This window comes from Calliphora vicina, chromosome 3, assembly GCF_958450345.1.
Source record: "Calliphora vicina chromosome 3, idCalVici1.1, whole genome shotgun sequence".
In the NCBI taxonomy this organism is placed as follows: Eukaryota; Metazoa; Arthropoda; class Insecta; order Diptera; family Calliphoridae; genus Calliphora; species Calliphora vicina.
The window spans coordinates 50,728,849-50,735,515 of NC_088782.1; positions in this window are offsets into that span (position 1 = coordinate 50,728,849).

Consider the following 6,667-nt stretch of genomic DNA (forward strand, 5'->3'; position numbering starts at 1 on the left):
AAAACAAGAAAAATAAACAAATAAATTATGTTGTTGTGGTGGGTCAGGTTTAAAAAGCTGAAAGTATTATGGGTATAAAAAAGTGAAATGGTTTTCAAAATTTATAATAACAATAGCTGATACAAATATTTTAGGAATTCCATAAATCATTATAAGCAAATTGACCTTTAGTCATCCGATTTGGATCATATTCAGTATTCACATACTATTTAGAATCGTTTTTACATTCCCATTTTTAATTTTTTTTTAATTTCGGAAAAAACCCGATTTTCGAATTTTATTGAATTAAAATTAAAGATAATTATGTCCTATTTATACTGCATAATTAAAACAAGTATTGGCAGTATTCACAACAGATGGAGCAGAATATGCGCTCGGCCACATGTTGCCGAGAAAAAAGTTGTTGGGAAGTTTTGCCTTAACTGGCTTATAGTACAGACCTTGTACCGTCCCACTACTATTTGTGTCGATCAGTGCATAACTCTCTCTCTGGAATATGCTTCACTTTATAACAGTTTATCCGAAATTGGCTTGATTCGTTCTTGGCCTTAACAGAACTAGAAAGCAACTAGTTTGCTTTCTAGTTTCAATTTTTTCTGCTAAAAATAGTTTAAAAAAGACTTGTTTTTAGGAGCTGTCGGACCATAGATCGTAATACCCCTTGTCTTTAGTTATTTGTCGAATATCAGAAACAATACAATTTTTGTAAATTTGGAATTATGAAATAGTTTAAGCAATTTAATGAATTCAATTTATTTAATTTAACATTTATTCGTTTTAATCGATTATTCTACATAAAATTGTTGGAATAATTATTCGATTAATCAAACAACCATTATTCGAATCATTACCCTAATAGATAGACAGATTCGATCTAGTGATATTGCAGTTTATTTATTAAACGGTACAACGCACAATGCTTTGTTTTCATATAGGCAATGGACAAAAATAGAAAGAGTTATTGCAGACGAATAAAAATTAGTGGAATATTACCTTTTGGTAAGATTAAGAAAAAATATAATTCTTGAAAAAATCCGTGAAAGGACACGGGTACCTCCCATATATCCTGAACATATAATTTTGAATAAAATTCACAGTTATACTCTTAACATTTTAAAATTTGGTTATAATCATTTTAATAAAGTTATTGTGGTTTGTGAAAATTTTTATTACAATCGCAGCACGGATTCGGGTGGCTGCCATTAGGGATGCCAATCCTGAAATCCCGATCCCGAAAATCCCGGGATTTTTCGGGATCGGGATTTCCCGAATCCCGGGATTTGTGAAAAAGAATCCCGGGATTTTTCGGGATTAACAAATCCGGAAATATTATGAGATTTCTGATATTTTAGGAAGATTTTTGAAGCACCCAAAATACTTAGAAAGCTAAATTTCAGCATATTTTTTATAATACTAATCTCGCTTCAAATCCAAACGCAGACAGATTTTTTCATTTGAATCGGAGAGCAGCACGTCTCCCTTGCATTAACAGGCTTTTACACAATTTACACTTTTACGAAATTTATGTTCAAGTTATTTTCTGAAGGGGACTAGGGGCAAATGTAGCCCGATTTCCGCAGTACTTTACAGTATAATTTCAGAGTATTTACAACTTATTTTGTGCAAAATTTTATAAGGATTGCCGCATAATCAAGATATTTATGACTGCTCAAACAGAGCAGTCATAATAGTCATATAGAGCTAGGGGAAATCATGGACCATTTTATTTTAATTTAACGCATTAGTTTTTGATTTGTTATGTTTTTACTTAAATATATTAATGATATAATAGTTTTTATTGTTGAATTTGATGTTTTTGACGTTTAACTAAAATCCCGAAGTCCCGAAAAATCCCGAAATCCCGAAAAATCCCGGGATCCCGAAAAATCCCGGGATCCCGGGATTTACATTTCTAAAATCCCGAATCCCGGGATTTGTAAAACCCAGTCCCGTTTGGCATCCCTAGCTGCCATACATTATTTTCCTTAAAAAACCTATAAACCTGTATAAAATTATTAATTTTCAGAAATTATTGTTCTCTTATAATACCAGATTAATTTAGTTATTAACATTTGAATTCTAGTAAGGATTTACATAACTGCCATATATCCTTTTTAAAAAAAAATACTGAAATATTGTATATATTTTCTAAATTCGGAAGGACGGATGGACGGACATTTTCAAATGTTGATAGCCTTCTGGTTCAGCTGTAATATTAGAAACTGGATGTTGGATTATACTTTAAGTGTTCCTAATATCCGCAGGAGCTCATATTAATATCTCAATCTAAGGATATGTAGGTTATATTCAATTATTGAGTTACTTACATTTATGGTAAAAATGTATTATTTATAGGTGCCATCAAAAACAATTTTTTTTTAAAGTTCTAGTCAAAACGGACAAATAATGATTTCACATTATAATAAATAATTAAAATTGATTAACATGTTTTTTTTCAAAATTAAATCAAACTTTGGAATTTTTTTTGATTTCAGCAAAAAAACATACAACATCAAGAACCAAATAAAGACCTATTAATACACTTTATGCCATTAAACTACTTTTGTTAAATAACGTAATATTTCTTAGTTATTCAAAAGACAAAACGGTATTATTTTGTAAAAAATCAAAAATCTGGAGCTATTTCCCCAAACCATCAAATTGAAAATTTACGAAATGGTAATTTTTACATTTAAACAAAAACAAAATTTTAATAGTTTTCATACGAAAGGACAACTAATGATTACATTTTCTTATAGATAATACTTATGGCTATTCTATAGTAAAACATAATCGAAAAACATTCACACGTATTTTACTAATATTCCAACAAAGTTTTAGAATTTCAGGCTTACAATAAAAAAAAATTTTAATTATTAAAAATTGCGCAGATTAAACTGTTAAAACTTTTTTGACAAAAACAGTAATTTTCCATAATTCCACATTCATATTCTTTCATTTGCAGCCAATCGCGAGTTTATATCTTTTAAAACGAACTTTTAACAATGATTTCAGTTAACCTTAAAAAACACATATTTTTCTCCATAAAATTTATGTTGAAAATGTACTAACTTTAGCGACCTCTAGTGACGGCAAAAAGAGATATTTATAAAAAAGTCCTTTTTACTCGAGTGAGTTATTTAGTTGTCTATTGAAAAATATAAATTTCATTAACATCAAAGACATGATCTTGTTTTTGATTTTTGTCCATTGAACAAGGCACTGTGCAACGGTGCCTATGAATAACATTTAATATAATAATATTGTTCATACGCAAGCGGTATTTTTTACATAGCTGATATTAGCATATGACACCATGTAATTTATAATATTTGTTTAATAAATTTGTTTCACTTTAGAAAATAAAAATTTTTTAAATATTCTCATGTAAAACATTGGCAATGAAAATCACATTTTTATGAACCTTTATATTTGTTTTCAAACATCAGCTAATATTTAAAGATTAGTTTATTTCTTGTTGTATTTTTAACTGTAAACCTAAAAAAAGTACAATAAGTAATCACATTTATAGTTTTCTTTCTTCAACAGCCATTTCGAGTAAATCTACTAAATAATATATATGGTTTATATTTATAGCTTCTTTTTGGCAAACAAACAAAAACTATAAGAAATTGTTTAAGTTGAGTTATTTACTTAAAATCTCCTCTTAAATTTATGACCAACCATTGCAATAAAAATGAACAAAATCTTAAAAAAACAGCTCAATTTTATTTGGTATTTACGAGTACATAAGTATGAAAGCGTTACCAGCGTCAATAACGAGCGCAATAAGTGTGAAGTATAGCTAGTGCGAGTAGCTGTGAGTGTGCGAATATAAATCTTGCAGTATTAAAAATTTGCGAAGTGCAATAAATTTTATTTACAATCAATGTTGCAAAGTTAAAAAAACAAACAAAACTGAAAAGAAATCAAGGTCAATGGAGTGGAGAAATTTTTGTTGGGAGTTTTTTTAAAGAAATTAAATTGTTAAGTAGTTTTTGTGTGATACATAAATTTTATTTCTTTTCAAATATGCTTTTCAAATCTTTAAACATACATTTTGATATCAGTCAGAAGACAGTAATTACTTTACAAAAATAAATATAATGGAGATGTCTGAGAGATGCTTACAAAACATGCTTACAAAACATGCTTACCGAAATTGAATGTTAAATTTCATACAGACATTATTGAGAATGTTGAGCTGAGAAGCTGGGTGAAGGGGGAAAAGGCTGGATAAATTGGAAGTTGTTCAAACTCTCTGAGCCGAAACAAAATCGTTTAGATTTTGTACTCAGAATAATTGGACAAATAAATATGAAAAAAGGAAAGAAAGAAATAAAACAAAATAATTAGGATTTTTCTAATTATTTATTCAATTATTTGAAAGGTGGATTCTTACCATAAGGAACAATATGATTAGGATAGCGAACTGAACAGGTTAGAGGTAGAATTTGTATCTCTCCCAAAAAGAAGTATTTATGACTATTGACGTTTAATTTAGAACTTATGACAATTGGAAGTATACTGCAACACATAGCATTCTGCATTTATATATGTTAAGGAAAAATAGGAATTGCAGGGAACTGAGGAAAATCGCTAAGTGTTGTTTTTGGCGTAAACATTCCGCCCGCCTTGCAGTATACAGGTAGGAAGAAAATGGAATATATAGTCGTAAATACTTGTTTTTGCTATGAGGAAAACTTAGAAATTAATATTAGTAATTCAAGAAATTTGGAAATTAGGATTACATTTCAAATGATAAAATAAATAGTACAATATTATAGAATTCAGTATTCTAAATTAAATATAAAATCAAGGATAAATTCAAGTTAGTTTGTTTTCATTTTGCTTATTGATACTACTAAAGTGCGTTGGAATGGAAAAACTAAATCAGAGTGCTTTGTGTCGTGATTTTCGGTAAATATTACGAGATTCGTTAAATAGAAAATGAAAACGCAATATTAAATGGATAGGAATAAGGAATTGGAAAACATATGATATAGTACGAATTTCACTGAGAAAATAGAAATTCAAATCAGAAATATTCAATTTTGGAAAATATGCAAAATGGATTTTTACATAAGGAATAGTAAAATATTCTTCGTGTTGGATGCTATTAAGTGACTGGATCTCTTAATACCATTAGCTATTCGGATATGTAACGCATGACAAAACCCATGGATTCGGATTTTATCGTTTGGAACAATATTTTTCAAGATTGGAATTCGGATCTCTTTAGGAATGTTGTTACTGGATTGAAATTTATGCCATTTCTGCAAGGATTTCGGTGAAAGTGGCTTGTCTCTCTTGGTACCTTCATTCCAGATTGTTTGCAGCAGGATTTTTGATAGATTTTCTGATGATGGTTGCTTCCAATAAACTTCAGGATGCATTTTTGGATGAGGTTGTTTATCGTTTTCCATCCAATTTCTAATAGAAAATCCATCAGGAAAGAACTTGTCTTTTGCTTCTTGGATAGAGACAGCATCGGCATATATACAACTATGGAGAACATGACTAACTTTTGGATAAGTAGCCCCTTGGAGTAAAGTTCGAATAGCTAGGTAAGGCGAGGAATTAACGCCGAGCATCACTTTTGATTCGTAATTTTGGACAATTACGTTTGGATTATTATGGATAAAAGTATGCTTCGGATCGACTAGGATTTGTCGATCCAATTTTTGGACATCTGCATACTTGGAGAAACGGTCATTTGGAATTAATAGATTCAAGCCATTTTGTAGAATCGGAATAGCATGAAGGATATCATGAGCACTTAAATCATTAGGAGAAAGAAATGACTCAGTACTAGTAGCGCGTAGTTGGGAATATATGGCTAAAATGTACTGCGGAAACATTTTGAACATATGGATAGAATCGATATATTCCACAACTAGACTTTTGTAAATGGTTTGCGAAATTTTATGAACTTCCCGATGTAGAGGAGGTAGTTTTGAAAATAGTGAACAATCAAGTCTTTTGGTTGAAAAACTATCGGTTAATTGTGGAACAACTAGCACCGTGATTGACAACTGTATGTCTGGATTATGAATAGAATTGAGTACGAATGAACACTGATTATGCACACTGTCATATACAGTGTCATTCAGATCTGAAAGTTTAGCATTAGTGTGTATTGAAGGAAGTTTAAAAAGGTTGAATATCCTTTCAGAAATAAATGACCCTTCCGACACCGAGTCAATTAATGCTCTGTCTTGGTATTTACTATTTAAGTGACGTATTTTTACTATATCTGTACCCAGTAAAACACCTTTGGAATTCAGGGAAAAATAAGATTGAACTATTTCAGCTCCGGAACTACAAGTGGACTGTATATTATTTGAATTAGGTTGAAAGGGAGCTGAGTCAATATCAAGCTTTGAATTGGAACTAGAACTGGGTGCAGATTCATGTATGGCTGTGTCAGAATCTTTATGGAGTAGCGTGTTATGCCTTTTGTTACAATGGATGCAACTATTTTGGCTATAACAGTTTCGGACTGTATGCGTTTTGGAGAAACAATTGAGACACAAACTTTGTCGTTTTATCTCATTGAAGCGCTCAGAATAAGTCATTTGCAAAAACATTGGACATTTGCGTATTGGATGATTGTCGTTCGGACACCATTGACATTTGGACGAATTATTTAACTTTTTAGAATTTG